Here is an 18,108-nt window from a genome sequence, read left to right on the forward strand (position 1 = left end):
CAGGACATTTTTTGGGTTCCTCAGGGCGGGAGCTTGGGGACATGAGGGGTCCAGGAGTCAGGGTTTGGGGTGAGGAGGGGCTCAAGTCAAGGGGCTGGAGGGGGGGTACAGGAGTCAGGATTGGGGGATGAAGAGGGGCAGGGTGGAGGTGCAGGAGTCAGAGCAGGGGGTGGATGACTCAGGACAAATTGGGGGGGCTTAAGGGCAGGAGTGGAGGGCAGCCAGGGCTTCTCCACTAGCTTCTCCCTGGGGTTGGCCCAGAGCCAGGGGAAGGGAATCTGCACAGGCTGCCCACCAGGTTTTCCCTGGGGTCAGAGTAGGAGGCCATGCAGGCCACCCACAGGCTTCTTCCTAGAGCCAGTGGGGGCTGTGCATACCTGCCCGCTGGCCGGCTTCTCCCGCGGTTTGGTGATGATCATGCATGCTGCCCGCTGGCTTGGACTGCATAGTGCCTGGCAGCAGCTTTCCAGGGCTCTGCTGCCTGCCAGAAGCTGCTTGCTGGAGTGCTTGCTGACCCCCTGTCATCAATAATGAGTATAACGGTACCTACTATCATCTCTCTCATCTTTATTTCATGGGAGACAATCACATTCCACGCACATCCCACTATCCTGGCACAACCAAACCCTGACCTTGTTTTAAGTTAGGATAAGAGGAGGCTGCATACCAAATTTGGTGGCTCTAGCTTTTACCATTTAGGAAGAGTTCTTGAATGAATGGACTCACATAGGAATGGACAGACAGATGCATATTTCTAAAATATATAGTAAGATAAGTTACAAAATACTTTATTTTATATTTGGCAGTGAGCCATTTCTTTTATCTCCACATCTTTTGGCACTACATGTTTAGAAACTTTCCCATTAACAGTCAATGGAATGGCAGAACTTGGTCCATAATAGGCTTGGAGTTTGAGCTACTATTTCAACCCAAAGATGGTTCTTTCAGGTCAAGATAACATTGGCTGGGCAGTCTGAGGAAGCCATGCTACACTCCTCTCCCCACCCGTGCCCCATAAACAGACATCAGTCTCCAGGGCTGTCAGTCGCATCTTTAATGGGTACTTACTTCACTTAGTTTTTAGAAAAATATATATGGTTTTGTTGTTCTGATGACCTATGTTTTAAACAAATTTTAAATATTTCCTCTATATTTTCTCTGCAACCCATTTAGAACAATATACTTAATGTTTCTTCTTTTTTGTCTCCTAATTAATGGGTAGTAAATATTGCTTAATAGTTCAACCCCCCCAACAATTATTTCTCCAACACTGTTTATGTTCGAGAATATCCCCAGAAAAGGAACATTTTCCTAAAAATTGTCATTCAAGGTTGGTGTGTTAAGGTTGCTCCCTTCTGCCTGAATGAAGGCTACCTTTGACATGCTTAAAATAGATGGACAGAACAAATAGTTAAGATGCCAGTGCTTATAGTACTTTGACTGAGAGCCATTTTGGGTTGCCAATATCCCCCATAGCTGTAGAAAATACACTGAAAAATACTTAATAGTTCCACTGCATAATTCATATTTGCAGAATTGTGCCCATAATCCATCCAAAATAGTAATCAACACCTGTTTTTCTACTAGCAATAACACTACATATAAAATGTTAATAAAATCAGTAAGTTATGCAATTTGCTGGTAAAGATGGAAAGATCAAGTAGTCCGGAAAAGACACTATCAGGTAAAAATTGTCCCTAAATGTAGATTTTATAAAAAAATCAACTTACACTAATTACCTTAGTATATTTTCCATGTTTTCAATAACGTTTTAAATTTTACTTAAAACAATTTTTAAACATATAATGCAAAGGTTTAGGATTCTTATTTGAGTACAACCCCCATAAACTGAAAATGGACCTAATTCTATTCTTTAGATGGACTTTTTGTTTGAAATCTTGCTAAAGAAATATCAACGAAACAGCAGAATCTATTTTATTATAGATTTTAAAAGAAGAACCCTAAATACATAACAACAACCAGATGCAACCTCTGGCTTCTTTTAACATCAAATCCCAGAGCAGCCTGTCTGATTATGGTCACTGACCTACTTTTCATTCCTTTTTCCTAAGATAGCATCAATAATGTCCAGAGCATGAAAACAATAAACATGTAACTATGGCAATGTTTTCTAACAAACAGCTAATTGCAGAGACATCTGTAACTATAAATAAGGTAAATCCCAGCAGTCCTTTCTCAGAGATAAATTAACATATTAGACTATTCACTTTTCATTTTCCACACCACTATTGATGAGTTCACACCAGTATAATATGTTACCTAGCAAATGATGATTACTACCGGGCAAATTAAGATTTTTTCAAAAGAAAAAATATGATGAAACAAGTGTGAAAAAGGAAACAGCATCCACTCAACCCTAGGAGTTAAAGACAATGGAAACTGGGTACACAAAAGAAATCAAATGGAAGGACTAACACAGTGTTGCAGTCTTGCTGTTTTTCCAGACTATTTTAAAAGAGGATCATAATGCAGGACAGTGACAAATGTATTCCAGCTAAAATATGTGGGTCACGCTGAGTTTGCAACAATGTGAACCCCTATTGGGGATAACATGGCTTCTCCGTGAGGCAATTTACCTTCTTTAGATGAACAGATAAATGTGAATTAACAAGGAAGAATCTGAAACATCTGAACAGGGTTATTGATCTGCTAAAGACCTAGATAAGTCATAGAGAAACTAATGCTTGTTTTGGTAGGCATCTATGATGGATGCGGCAGCAGAGTTAGTAGCTAAGGGATCATCACTGTCAAAAAGAATCCTTAGAACTAAGGCAGAATAAAAAAACCCTTTAATTATTCTGTAGAAATGGGGAAATAATGTCCCATGTTAGCAATATATAGAAATGACTTTTTACTTAGGAAGTCACAGGCTGTAGGCAAACATATCATAAGGAACAGAAATGCCTAATATTTCAAATGTGTTCTACAAAATGCAGCTGTTTGTGACGAGAAAATGTGGTTTTAATAAATACCTAGTGATACTACTGAGTTTTCCATCTCCCTTGTGATGTTGCAGTAATCATTTCAATTTGTCTACAAGCCAGCTTTCCCCCCATACTTTACAGAAACAGTGCAGGGAACAAATAAAATGGAATAGGCAAAATTACATGTTTTTAACAACGGCAGACATTAAAATTATCATAAATTGGTTATGTGAATATTTCTGCTCAATTTAACCCCACATCTTAAAAAGCAGTCTCACTAGATATGGAAAACTGAGGGTACGTCTACACTACAGCGCTAATTCGAACTAACTTAGTTCGAATTAGTTAATTCAAACTAAGCTAATTCGAACTAGCGCATCTAGAACTAAAAACTAGTTCGAATTAGCGTTTTGCTAATTCGAACTAGCGCGTCCACACTGATTGGACGCAGGGGGGCATTTAAGGGCAGCTGAAACAGGTTCTGGCAGGGCATCAGGTCAGTAGTTGCTTTGTGTGGCTGCTGTCTGAGGCTATCTGAGGCTTGTGCTTAAAGGGACCCACCCTGGACAGCCGGTTCTCAGCTTTTCCTGCTTCCTTGCCAACCTCGCCGAGGGACAGCAAAGCGTTGGTCTCTGTGCCCGTCTGTGTCGGTGCTTCCCTTCGGGGGGGCCGCCGCAGGTGGCAACATGGAGCCACAGCTTGCCCTGCACCTTCTGGTGCACTTTCTGGACTTGCTGCTGCAAGCCTGCCACCAATGGCTCGAGGCTACCTGGCACCTCCTGGTGCACGTCAGCCCCCTGCCTCTCCGCCTGGCCCCCCTGGGGGCCGTGGAGGAGCCGCGGCGGCACCCCGGCACCGGCGTGCCCCGCCGCGTCTGGCGTCTGGACACCAGCAGCGACTGATGGGACCGCATCATCCTGGAGCGCTGGGAGGACCGACAGTGGACCCAGAACTTCAGGATGAGGAAGGACACCTTCCTGGAGCTCTGCGAGTGGCTCGCCCCTGCCCTGCGCAGAAGGGACACTCGCATGAGGCCCGCCATCCCCCCCCAGAAGCGGGTGGCCATCGCCCTATGGAAGCTCTCCACGCCGGACAGCTACCAATCCGTTGGGAACCAGTTCGGCGTGGGGAGATCCACCATCGGAGCGGTGCTCATGCAGGTACGGCTCTCGTCGGCCACCGAGCCGGGAGAGAGGGGGGGCTGCAAGGAGGGGATGGGCCGCCCCAGGGACAAAGGGGGGGCGGGAGGAGGCGAAAGCACTTCGCACCGGAGGGGACGGTCTGTCCCGGCCGTACTACACGCCGCCAGGGGGGTTGCTACCGGGAGTGGGGCGTGGGGCACTGCCAGGACACGAACGCTCCCAGCCACCCGGGCGCCCCACTGATTGGCGCTTTGCTGTGTCTCTCTCCGCAGGTGGTCAAGGCCATCAACCGGGTGGTCCGCCTCGCTGACCCGGACGCCGTCATCCGGGGCTTCGGTGCCCTCGGCTTCCCCAACTGCAGGGGGGCCATCGACGGGACGCACATCCCCATCCATGCCCCGGAACACCAGGCGTCCCAGTACGTCAACCGCAAGGGGTACTTCTCCGTGATCCTGAGGCCGTGTGTGACCACCGGGGCCAGTTCACGGACATTAATGTGGGCTGGTCAGGCAAAGCACACGACGCCCGGGTGTACCGCAACTCCTCCGTGTGCCAGCAGCTGCAGGCCGGGACCTTCTTCCCCGACCGCCACATCAGGGTCGGGGATGTGGACATGCCCGTGTGCCTGGTGGGGGATGTCGCCTACCCACTGCAGCCTTGGCTGATGAAGCCGTACACGGGGCACCTCAATCCCTCCCGCCAGGCCTTCAATGCCAGGCTGACCAGGGCCCGCATCGTGGTGGAGGGGGCCTTCGGGCGACTGAAAGCCCGCTTTCGATGCCTCCTCACCCGTCTCGACCTGGCCAAGCACAACATCCCTCCCGTGGCGGCAGCATGTTGTGTGCTCCACAATTTGTGTGAGTGGAAGGGGGAGGCTTTCCTGCCAGCCTGGATGGCTGAGGCTGACCGCATGGCTGGACACTACGGTCAGCCCCGCACCGCTGCCATCCGGGAAGCCCAGCGGGGGGCCGTCCGGATCCGGGAAGCCCTGCGGAAGAGATTCCTGGTGGAGGAGGAGGACTGACCTCTCCCTGCATGCCCCACTGGGGCCTTCTTCCACCCTACCCCCCTTCCCCTTTCCCCTCCCTACCTACTGTAAAATAAAGACACCTGTTTTTCAAACAAAAACGTCTGTTTATTTCACATAACTGGGGTGGGGGAAGGGAGGAATGAGGGTGGGAGAGGGGAGGGGGAAACCTGGGACGAGGGAGCTGGAAGGGGAGGGAAGGGAGGAAGGGAAAGGAAAGCTCAGGGGTGGGAGTCCGGCTGCCTCTCCCATCTCGCCACACTGCGGGTCCGGGGGCGTCGGTGGGAAATGGTTGTGGGGGGGGGGGCAGGAGGGACAGGGGGTGTGGAGGAAGCAGGAGCGGGAGCAGGAGGAGCAGCAGGAGGAGGAAATGGGAAGCGGTCGAGCAGGCTCTGGAGGTGGCCTCGCAGGGCACGGCCCTGCTCCTCCAGGGCCTCCAGACTCCTCCGGCGCAGCCTCAGGTCCTCCTGGACCCAGTGGTCCTGGGTGCGGAGCTGGTGATCCATGAACCGGAGGTGCCGCCTTTGGTACTCCTCCTCATTCCTGGCTCTTCTGCTTGCCCAGGCACGGGCAGCTGCTGTAGGCGGTGTGGTGCGCCCTGCAGGCCCAGGTGCTGCAGCTGTGGTGCAACAAGACCAGCGGTCAATTACCCCAGGGGCCCAGGTGTGTGAAACCCAGCTCCCCTCTGCAAGGCCAGGGCCCCTGCAGGATCCCCAGCTGCTGCTCCTTGGTGGGCAAGGCCCAGGCACACGGTCCCGGGGCTCCCTCTCGCCCCAGCCCCCCGTACACATAAGGGGAACACGATGGTACTCATATGTGGACGCCTCCCCGGCCTCGGACGACACAGGCGAGCGGCTCTGTGGGGTGCCTCGGGGGTCCCGGGTCCCGGGCAGGCTGGCGGCAGGCTCCTGGCTCTCAGAGCCCTCCTCCTCGTCCTCTGTCTCCTGTAGCGGGCCCTCCTCCCCGGGGTCTATCACGTCCCGGGGGGGCAGGGACGGCATGAGCCCCCAGGAGGCGGTCCAGGGCATGGAAGTGGGGACAGGCCTCCGGGTCGGCCCCTGGCAGGCAGGCCCGGGAGTAGGAGTGCCGCAGATCTTTAATCTTGCGGCGCACCTGCTCCTGGCTGCGCTGGTGGCCCCTGGCGGCCAGGTTGGCAGCCATGCAGCCGTAGACGGCCGCGTTCCTGTGGCTAGTGCGGAGATCGTGGACATTGGAGGCTTCCCCCCAAACCTCGATGAGGTCCACGATCTCCGCACTTGACCAAGCGGGCGCCCGCCTTTTGCGCCCCCATGCTGGCTCCTGGGAGCCGCCAGGCTGGTCCTGGGGAGCAGTGGAGAGCTGGGTGTCCTCACGTGGCTGGCTAATAGTGTGGCAGGTGCAGGGTCTGCTGGCACGGGTGCTGGCAGCCTTGCAACTGGCACAAACTGTGTAGCCAGCCCGTGGCCCTTTAAGGGCTCTGGGGCCGGGAGGGGGGCAATAGAGTTTCCCTGGTGTTGGCCAGAGTGGCCACCAGGGAAACCTGGGAAGCCTTAGCCTCCCACTACTTCGAATTAAGGGTCTACACAGCCCTTAATTCGAACTAGCTAGTTCGAACTAGGCTTAATCCTCGTAAAATGAGGTTTACCTAATTCGAACTAAGCGCTCCGTTAGTTCGAATTAAGTTCGAATTAACAGAGAGCTAGTGTAGCGCCTATCAACGTTAGTTCGAACTAACGTCTGTTAGTTCGAACTAACTTTGTAGTGTAGACATACCCTGAAAGAATGGAAGGCATAAGGGAAGATCAGAGAATTTACTTGTATATCTTAGATGGACTTTGTAGGTTTCCAGTAAAGCTTTCTGATATCCATAAAATCAGTAAAACATGAAAATCTATCTCAAAGAGATTATCAGTGTAATCAGCTGTATCACTATCAAAAGAAAGCAGGAGTAATTCTGCATCACTTTCTTTTTAAAAATCTCCAAATACCCCCTCAGGAGGTCTGAAACTAAAGCTCATTGCAGGGATACATAGTCTATCTGATTACAAACTTTCTCATATACAAATAGCAGTGAAAATGTTCCATAGATTTAACCATGGAAAGGAGATCCTTTCAGGAAGTGCAGTCATTTTTCTCCAGAAAATTTAGACTTCTGTGTAATAAGCTGCCACACTCTCAAATCCTTTGTGTTCTTGTGTCAGTACTGCTCTCAGATAATAAGCACTAGCATCAGGGTCCAATATGAATGGGGTTTTGAAACACAGGTAGACCAAGACAGCAGCAATCCCAAGAGACTTTTATAATTCTGAAAATATAAAATCACACTCGGTTGACCATTGAAAAGACTTACCTTTATCACCCTACCAATGCAATGCTTTTGCAATATTGACAAACCCATGAATAAACCTATAGTAGGAGAAGAGTCCTATAAAAACTGAAGTTTCATGAGTGTCTAAAAGCTGCCCAGTTTTGCTCTGCCTCAATTATTATTTTAGAACAACTCAGACTTTGGGCTATTGACAACCTTCATCTCATCGCAGACCCTTTTTAAATGTTTTCATTCTCAGTCAGAAGTTTTAGTATTCACCAGAATATTATCTAAATATAATAATCAAGTTGAGAGAGCCATGATGTGCAGTATTCTCTCCATAAACCAATGCTGCAGTTGCATGACACAACCCCAAAACCTTAACATTAAATTGCCACAAGCTTTTCCTATTGCAAAAGCAGGTTTTTTTCTGTCCCTTCCACCTACAAATAGCTATTTTTAATATCAAATGAATTGGATATTACGTGAAGTCAGGAAAACTGCCCCATCTCAGATTCCTATATTAATTCCTGCTCTACAACACAGCAATCATAGCACTTTGAGTCATGGGACTCTATGCAGAGTATGTGCTATTACAAAAACTTTAATTTTCAGGTGTCTGGTTGCCTGCTATGTTTAATTTGTGCTTGTAGAATTTACTTCAGTCTTAAATCTAAGTATGTCATGTGCAGATGTTTCCTGTCTGCTTTTTTTTCTATTTTGTCCATGAGTTGGCGGAAAAGGGCACATTACAGCTGTTTAATAACCATAACATGGAAAACCATGGGTAATAGTAGCCTACCAGAGTCAAGTGTAGAATGTGTAGATCTTGAAACTTTAATTGAAGTGCACAAGTTATGAGCAAGAAAAATTGTTTAGAAATGAGTGGAAGAAAAACCTATAAAATTTGAGACAGGATGTTTAAAAACAAATCTGTAATTGTATCTGCAACTTACAAAGCAGGTTTCCCCTCTAAACTGAAGAAAGAGGTAATTCAAAGGCTATATTAAAAAAGCATATGAATCTCTCATTCCTACCAGTGGCTGAGTGACATGGAAGTAAAGCTGCCTGTTAGATCCTTCCTTTTTACAGATCTCAGCACAGGCCTTCCAATCAGCCATGGAACAGCTCAGCAGCAAAATCCTGGTCTGGTAAATGACATGCTACCCAGCTCAGCATTAGGACCTCTGGAGAACTCCTTGAGGAGGCTTAGTATAGTATAGGCCAGGGGTCAACAACGTACAGCACATATATCGTAAGTGGCACATGCATGATGATTTTTTGTGGCACACGCAGCAGGACGTAGGGGGCTAGTCAGCCCAGCAAGAGGAGCGGGTGGCATGACCCTGCGCTGGGCTCCATGTCTCTGGGGCATGTAGATCCCAGGAGTTAAGGGGTTAACATCCCTCCCCTTCCCCCCCCCCCCCACTACAGACTGTGCCGCCTGCTCCAGGAGGGGGCAGGGATGAGGCTGCTCTGCAAATCAGGGTGGTGCAGCCAGTCACATGCTGCTGCTGCTTTGGTGGGGCGCCCGGGCCCAGGCTAAGCCATGGCTGCTCCCCGCAGGTGGGGAGACCCTTCCCCAGCACCCCGCTGCACCTGGTGAGGGATTGGAGACAGCCCTGGGCAGCCTCCCCCAGCCTTGGAGCTGCAGCCTGCAGATGAGAGGTGAGCCAGAGCAAAGGGCTAGGCTGGGCAGGGAAGTGTCTCTGCCCTCCCCGGCCGCTCCTTGCCCCAGCACTGCTCCCGGGGGGCTGCAAGTCCCAGTTGTGCTGCCCTGCTGGTGTGTGCACTGGGAGCACAGGGATGTGAGAGCAGGAGGGGGGTGAAGGAGGATGCAGGGGTAGGATGGGAGAGGGCAGGGCTTACACTGAGGGGATGGGGAAAGTTATATCTTGGCATACCACTTCTGAAAGGTTGCTGACCCCTGGTATAATCTCTTGGGTCATATGTACACATCAGGACTAAAGCTGAGATAAGCTACGCAACTTGAGCTATGTAAATTACGTAGCTTAAGTCTAAATAGCTTATTTTGGCTTTTGGCTCTTTCTACACAGCAGAAAGCCTGAGAGAGCACTCTTCCTCCAATTTCCCTTACTCCTCGTACAATGAAGGTTATAGGAGTTGGAGTAAGAAGCCGTCCAGCTCGACATTATGTCAAAATAACTGCTTGTGTGTAGATGTGGACTATGTTATTTCGGAATAATGTCAGTTATTCTGAAATAACGCTGGTGTGTAGGTAGCCTTGATGTTTTAGGCAAAAGCCTCTGGCAACAATGCAGAAAGTTTAATGATTTCATGGCTGCTAAGTATATTTAACTTGAACTTGAAGCACTGTGAATTGCCTCTGCAACTGCTCAGACCAATGTTGATTGGATCAAGCCCATAGCTGGGTCTTATGGAACTCTTCACCTGACCTGCCTTTTTCCTCTAAATGCCACTCAACTTCCAGAATATGAGCCAAATTCACACCTTGTAGAAGCTGGTACAACTCCATTACAAAACTGAACCTATATCCAGCTGAATTTGTTCCTATAACCAGACTCAAGGCCATGCCATTATGAACAGTGACTAATTTGTGTGTGCAGAGGTGGTGAGGGGAGAAGGAAATGTTGTATTATGGACTACTTCTTGTCTAGGAATGATCAGAAATCCCATTTTATGTTTCACTGTAGATAGCATGTTAGCATGCAGAACTTTAAAAAGTAAAAGGGAAAGATTGTAGAGCAATAAAATGTCTTTCTCTTGTTAGAAATCATTTGTTTCCCAGCTGGCTGATGTTTTAAGACATGTTGCTTATATGAACTCGGAAAAGCCACATACTTGTATTTATGGGTAACTGTACAATGTGTGCTTATTGCCTGTACAAGAAGTAAAATGTTAACAATTTGTAAAATAAATAATTACACTGAAAAGATATTTCTCCAATTTAGATATTAAACCAAACCTAATCTAATTTGCTACAGCTGGACACCACCTGCAGAGTACTGTTTAAGTACTTTGAACATTACACACTTATCTTTTAAATATTGATAATGCCATTTTTCATTTATGTGACATGAAGTCCCACAGGGAATAATTATGCTAATAAACCTTAATGATTCTTGCAAATAAATGATCAAACAAAATTGCTACTGTTGATTTATATTAATGAATGCCTTTAGGAGGAGATTTGTCAGGATGTGCTGTTTCTTGAATTCCAATTCATCTTATTTAGCAGAAGAATGTACATAGTTTGTTAAACAGATTAAGTGTTTAAAATATGTGTTCATGGAGTTTCTGCAGTTCATAATGTTCAGGCATTATGCCTTATGGCAAATATGCACGGAGTGGTTTCTTTGTATATAACTTTTCTTTAGTCTTTGTATTCCTTTTATTTCCCTCCTTGTATCCCCGATGGCTAAAACAAAAAGTCAAATTTTATATTTTAAAGCTTTCCATTTGTGTTGCTGAGATTCTGAGAGCTATCAACAATGACCTAATTGCCCATGTATGATCTAGGTAAGAAATTAGTGACCTGAAGCATACTTTTCTTTACTCTTTTTCTGGGTGAACAGGTGCACTGCTGTCAACAATGGTGTTCCAAGCCATCTGATTAGATGAACTTTTGGTGCTCTTGCCAAAGTAAAATATGTGTAGCTTGGTGGTCCTGGGATTTTTAACATTTATATGAATAATAGATCTAGTAAGAACTGGAAGGGATCTCAAGAGATCATCAAGACTAGTCCCCTGCTCTCAAGGCAGGACCAAGCACCATCTAGATCGGGGTGGACAACCCATTCTGGATGAAGAGCCAAGATCTAGCTGGATCCAGTTCGAAGAACTGGGGCAAAAGGTTGCAGAGAGAAAAAAAAATGGAGCCCCCAAAAAGTTGTAGAGCAAAAAACCCCCAAAAACAACAACAAAAAAAGGAGCTCCCGTCATATTGGATCCACCATTTTGATCTGGACAGCTCCCCTGCCCCGGGGAGCTGGGAGGCATGGACCATGTTCAGGTGGCGGCTTTGTGAGCCTCAGCGGTGGCTTCACGAGTCGCATTAATGGGGAGGAAGAGCCGCATACGGCTCACGAGCCACATGTTGGACACGCCTGTTCTAGATCATCCTGGATAGACATTTATCTAACCTGCTCTTAAATATCTCCAGTGAAGGAGATTCCACAACTTCGCTAGGCAATTTATTCCAGTGTTTAAACCACCCTGACAGTTAGCAAGTTTTTCCTAATGTCCAACCTAAATCTCCCTTGCTGCAGTTTAAGCCCATTGCTTCTTGTCCTATCATCAGAGGCCAAGGAGAACAATTTTTCTCCCTCCTCCTTGTAACACCCTTTTAGATACTTGAAAACTGCTATCATGTCCTCTCTCTCTCAGTCTTCTCTTTTCTAAACTGAACAAGCCCAATTCTTTCAGTTTTCCCTCACAGCTCATGTTTTCTAGACCTTTAATCATTTTTATTGCTCTTCTCCGGACCTTCTCCAATTTCTCCACCTCTTTCTTGAAATGTGGTGCCCAGAGCTGGACAACGCTCCAGTTGAGGCCTAATCAGTGCAGAGTAGAGCGGAAGAATGACTTCTTGTGTCTTGCTCACAACACTTCTGAGAATGCATCCCAGAATCAAGTTTGATTTTTTTTTGCAACAGTGTTACACTGTTGACTCAGCTTGTGGTCCACTATGACCCCTACATCCCTTTCTGCAGTATTCCTTCATAGAGAGTTACTTCCCATTTTGTGTAAAGTGGATTATTCCTTCCTAAGTGGAGTATTTTGCATTTGTCCTTATTAAACTTCATCCTATTTACCTCAGATCATGTGTCTAGTTTGTCCAGATCATTGGGAGGGGTAATTGGTTGCACTTGCAACCTCTCCCAGCTTCGTATCACATGCAAACTTAATAAGCGTACTCTCTATGCCATCATCTATCTAAATCGTTGATGAAGATATTGAACAGAACTGGTCCCAAAACAGACCCCTGTAGAATCCCTTCCACCGTGACTGTGAACCGTTAATAACTACTCTCTGAGAATGGTTATCCAGCCTGTTATGCACCCACCTTATGGTAGCCCCATCTAGTTTGTATTTCCCTAGTTTATTGATAAGAAGGTCATGCGAGACTGTATCAAATGCCTTACTAAAGTCTAGGTATAGCACATCCACCGCTTCTCCCTTATCCACAAGACTTGTTATCCTATCAAAGTAAGCTATCAGATTCATTTGACATGACTTGTTCTTTACAAATCCAGGCTCCTACCTATCAATCTATTATCTTCCAGATGTTTGCAGATGAAGTCTCTAATTATTTGTTCCATTATCTTCTCTGGCACAGAAATTAAACTGACTTCTGTAGTTTCCTGGGTTGTTCTTATTTCCCTTTTTATAGAAGGACACTGTATTTGCCCTTTTCTAGTCTCCTGGAATCTCTCCCAACTTCCATGATTTTTCAAAGGCTCAGATCTCTCCTCTGTCAGCTCCTGGAGTATTCTGGGATGCATTTCATCAGGCTCTGGTGACTTGAAGACATCCAACTTTCCTAAATAGTTCTTAACTTGTTTTTTTTTTATTTTAACTTCTAAACCTACCCCATTTCCACTAGCATTTATTATGTTAGGCATCCCTTCATCATCAAGCTTCTTGATGAAGACCAAAACAAAGATGTCATTAAGCACTTCTGCCATTTCCAAGTTTCCTGTTATTGTTTCTCTCTCTCCACTGAGCATTGGGCCTACCCTGTCCTTGGTCTTCTTGTTGCTTCTAATATATTTGTAGAATGTCTTCTTGTTACTCTTTATGTCTGTAGCTAGACTGAGCTTGTTTTCTGCCTTCACTTTTCTAATCTTGCTCCTGCACTCTTGTGTTGTTTGCTTATATTCTTCCTTTGTAATTTGACCTCGTTTCCACTTTCCGTGAAGGTGGACCTGGTCAGTTTCCACTCCTTTCTGATATACTGGCAAATGAGATCACTCTATTAAACTTGAAAAATTCTAACCAGGATTACTCAGAAAATTTTGTATAGCTGATGGCTTCATGTTGTGGGTAGTAAGACTCCAAAATTAGTACAGTACCTTTGGTCCCCAGGGTAGTACAGATATGACATGGCCAATTTCTGTGGGGCAGAGCAGAGGTTGAGAAGAAACATATCTAAGTTTAGTAATAGAGATGTAGCTGTGTTAGTCTGGTCTTGCTGAAACAAAAGACCACAATTTGATCTGAGGAAGTAGGTCTGGCTCACGAAAGCTCATCATCTAATAAACCATCTTGTTAGTCTTTAAAGTGCTGCATTGTCCTGTATTTTATATCTAAGTTTAGTGACAAAATAAACTTTGAGGTCATGCATGTTTAACCAGAGTAGAGCAGGAGAGAGATGGGAATTAAACACGTGCTTAAGTCTGTCCAAATTCAGCTAAGTACGTATGCCCATGCTTAAGATGCTTAAGCTGTTGGTTAAGATCTGGACATAGGTAGCCAAGGGAGTTTCTATTACATGAATAAATGTGGTTCTCTCATATAATAAATAGTTGCCTCTGTCAGATATGGAGGGCAGAATTCCTCTCTTCATTAACTCTGAAATCCTTTCAGGAATTAAACAGTTTGTTAAAATGACCACTAACTTGACTCTATTTTCATCCATCCTGGTACTTATCAGTTGTCCCAATTTTTAAGAGCTGGTCAGATACTTTTCAAAAGCTCAAAATTGAAGAAAAATAATTTTCTCTGGAAATATCTTTCCATATTTCAACAACCTCTAATGAAACACTATCACTTTGTAATGCTGTATCCACAGTGGAATGGTGGTTTGACTCAGACATGGCCTGAGGATGTTTAGATACACATTGATCATGCTGCACCATGAAATTTTGCTAAACCATCATGACATTAAAAGTTTTCCTTAGAAGCCAATCCCAGGAAAGTGGCTACAACACAAGAAGCTAGCATTGTCTGCATCCTAATACGAACAGCCTGGCCGCTGAGATGTATTTTTCTGATAATGGTATGGAATTAATTTGATTTCTGGAATTTTTTTCTGCAAAATTGAATGTTCTCAGGAATCATCGCAAATATGTAATTTTTCCTTTAAAAATGGGTCTCAGTGGCATGGGAATATTTAAAAAAGTGAGAGCACTAAGCCCCCTTACCCCTATCTACCCTCACCCCAGCTGGGGCTGGGAGCAAAGCCCTGGCACTCAGAGTTGGCAGCTGGGACCCTGGGCATGAGGCTGACAGCAAAGTCCCCTGGTGTGCAGGGCTCTAACTGGAAACCCTGCAAGCAGCACTGACAGCAAAGCCCCTGGTGGACAAGGCAGCAGCTGGTAACCCGTCGTGAGAGGCCAGTAGCTGGGACCCTAGATGCTAGGTTGAGAGCCTGGGGGTTCTTGCAGCGCCCTCCACACTCCTACTTCCCAGATGAAAGAAGTATCTAATCCTGAAGTCCCTGGGGATTCTATACATGGAGTGCTTACAAGATTGGGAGTCATTTAAATTCTGCAAAAGCAAAAGCGGCGAGGAGTCCTGTGGCACCTTATAGACTAACTGAAGTGTTGGAGCATAAGCTTTCATGGGCAAAGACCCACTTCGTCAGATGCATGGTAGTGGAAATTACATCTGACGAAGTGGGTCTTTGCCCACGAAAGCTTATGATTCAACACTTCAGTTAGTCTATAAGGTGCCACAGGACTCCTCGCCACTTTTGCTTTTGCAGATTCAGACTAACACGGCTACCCCTCTGATATTTAAATTCTATGGGCTGAGAATGATATAACTTATCATCTTTACTTTCACACACTGGAACTTTAAAGCCCTGCTGTTGGATTCGTTCAATGAGAGCCCTGTGCAAATACAAAATTGGTATCCGCATCCAATCCACAGACATGCTTCGCAGATTTACAGGACTCTACTTTCAATAAATCTCCAAGCAACTAATCGGTGAATGCTTTCAGAAATATAATTACATTGTGTACAATGTGTTGTACAACTAAAGGGATAACAAAAGGTTTAAGAGTCAAGAACTCCTCAATTCTAATTTGGACTCTGCCACTAACTGTGTGTGTAGCCTTCAGCAAGTCATTTCAGCTCACTGCTTTGTTTAGTAGGGATAGTAATACTTGCCATCTCTACCTCACAGGAGTATTGCACAGATTAGTCAATTAATATATAAATTGCTCTATATTAAATGAGTATGTAAATTGTTCTATATTAAACGTTAAGTGTCTGCCATCTTCCATGATATTAATGGAGGAAGTGCGGGGTTGGGGATGGAGGTTGGTGCAGAGGGGAGCTCAGGGTAGGGGACTGCGGTGCAGTAAAGTGTGTGGGGTCTGGGAGGGAGTTTGGGTAAAGGAGGGAGTTGTGATCTGGGACACGTATTGGGGCGCAGGAGAGGATTCTGATCTGGAGAAGGACTGTAGGTGAGGATGTAGAGCCTGGGAAGGGGTTGCGACCTGGGGCAGGGGTGCAGGAGGGGGTGAAGGGGTTTGGGTTGTGATCTGGGACAGGGGATTGGGATGCAGGAGGAGATGCAATATCTGGGAGGAGTGGGGGTACAGAGGGTTTGCTTAGTGATCTAGAGCAGAGAGTTGGGGTGTGGGAAAGAGTAGAGTGCCAGGTGCAGGCTTTAGATAGGAGGCACTTACACCCTAGGTGGTTTCCAGCCAGCAGCCCCGTGGGAGTTTTTGTTAGGCTCCCTCCCTGCTATACACCCGCAAGCCAGTCAAAGCAGCCATCTGTGGGGTCCCTGTGCGTGTCGGCACTCTGTGCGCACCTAGGGGAGCCCTCTGCACACTGTCTGTGCTGCAAGCATGGCCCAGGTAGCTCTCATTGGCTGGATTGTGCTGGGAGTGGGGGCAGCACGCAAAGCTCCCCTTCCTGCCCAGGGCACACAGAGCACACATGGCCCTCGTAGATGGCTGTTTTGAGCAGCTTGGGAGGGAGTAGCAGGCAGGGAGCTTGCCCGAAGCTCCTGAGGGGCCATGAGATACTGGTGGGCCGTATTTTGTCTGCCTCTGTTCTAGAAACTGCTTGTTTCCTAGACATGCAATCCATTTTTATTCATTCTGTATGTGGACTTCCAATCACACCATCTGGCAAATGCTATACACTTTTACAATGCAGAAATTTTCATTCTGTGTTGCTCTTGCATTGACCTTTCACGCTCAAGTTAGATGTTGTGATGTTAGCTTAACAACAGTTGATATATTATTTGCATATTATTTTGATAAGAAAATATTCATTGATAGTTCGTGTTCTTTTTAAAAAAATGCACATAAATCATTAAATTAGTTATGTATTGGCTAAAAATTAATATTGGTGGCTTATAATTTACAGAGTGAATTGTGGCTGTTTTTAATATCCAAATCCTTTTATCCGTAACTTTTCTAATGAATTCACACACTTTAATTTTTATATTATTTTCATTTGACACCATGACTGTACATTGCCAGTTACAAAAAACAAATTACCACTTTCTAGACTGCAAGATTCTTCTTTTTCTTTTTAATACTTCAGCTGCTCTGTAAGGAATGATTTAGAAGAAAAGTTTATTCCCTAACACCTGACAAAACAGCTGCTTTGTCCTGCACCAGTCTTCTGAAAAGTCTAAAAAAATTGTATTTCTGAATTTCATAGCCAGAGCAGCCATGTGTTAGGACAGAGTGACTTTAAATGCAATATACAGAATATATCAGATTGTGTTTTGGCTAAAAACTTAAATATTTAACTTTAAAATAAAAATAGATCAAACAGAAACGTGTTAACATTTCTTTCATAAATAATATTTTTAGGAATTTATAATATAGCCATAAAAAAGATGAAACAGTGACACCCACTGGCAAACTAATTCTTATGTCACATTGTAAGGCTCTGGTTCTCAGCCTGGAGTGATACCGAGAAGGTTTAAATTTTAATTAATTTCAACACAGATCGCAGCAGATTATTTACATTTTTTCAACAGCTCTAGTCACATGTCCAGCAAGCATCACAGAGGTGTTTTCAAAGTGCTGCAAAATTTAAGCTTTTATTAGAAAAAGAAAGTTTATAGACTTTTGATTTTGAAGGTAACCTAACTGTAAATGACTGCAGTAGTTGGGATGCTTAAACATTTAGAAATGGAATAACATGCAATTAATGACATTTTCAGTAAGTATCTATACAGTATGGAGTTTTCTAATATGGTATTTTCAAATGTGTATAATCTGAGTATAAATGTTACATTGGTCATGTATACTGAATAAATGTAATACAATAAAACAACAAATTTATAATTCTTTGGATGAAACATGAATCTTATCCCCTTCAAGACTAAGAGCAAAAACTAGGGAAAATTGATAATAAAAATACAATATGAAAAAGCCAGAGGTCAGTGGGGGACTCCATTTACCACTCAGTCTGTTTGAATATAATAATATTGCCATGCTTTATCAGGAGTGTGAAATTATGCTGGCTAACTTGGTTACCCTTAATGTACACAATGTCAATCTACTGCAGGGATAGGCAATTTTTTACCAGGGGTCGCTTCAAAAATTTTTGAAGTAGTCCGGGGCCACACTAGAAGAGGTGGCGCCTCAAATGAAAGGGGCGGAGCTAGGTGGCTTCTGCACCCCCAGACCATGATTGGTCTGGGGGTGGAGGAGCCTCTTTGCCCCCCCCATCCCACTAAGTACCCAGGCTCCTGGTAGTGGGAGGAGACTTCCTGTGCTCCTCCACCCCCAGGCCAATCAGGGC

At 45.5% G+C, this 18,108-nt stretch overlaps 1 long non-coding RNA gene across 5 annotated transcripts in view; it reads left to right on the forward strand.

Moving 5' to 3' along the window:
* Positions 1–18,108, forward strand: part of LOC142818325 (uncharacterized) — a 49,277-nt gene that overhangs the window by 5,199 nt on the left and 25,970 nt on the right. The gene's annotated exons all lie outside the window — the stretch shown is intronic.

This window comes from Pelodiscus sinensis, chromosome 14 (genome assembly GCF_049634645.1).
Source record: "Pelodiscus sinensis isolate JC-2024 chromosome 14, ASM4963464v1, whole genome shotgun sequence".
In the NCBI taxonomy this organism is placed as follows: domain Eukaryota; kingdom Metazoa; phylum Chordata; order Testudines; family Trionychidae; genus Pelodiscus; species Pelodiscus sinensis.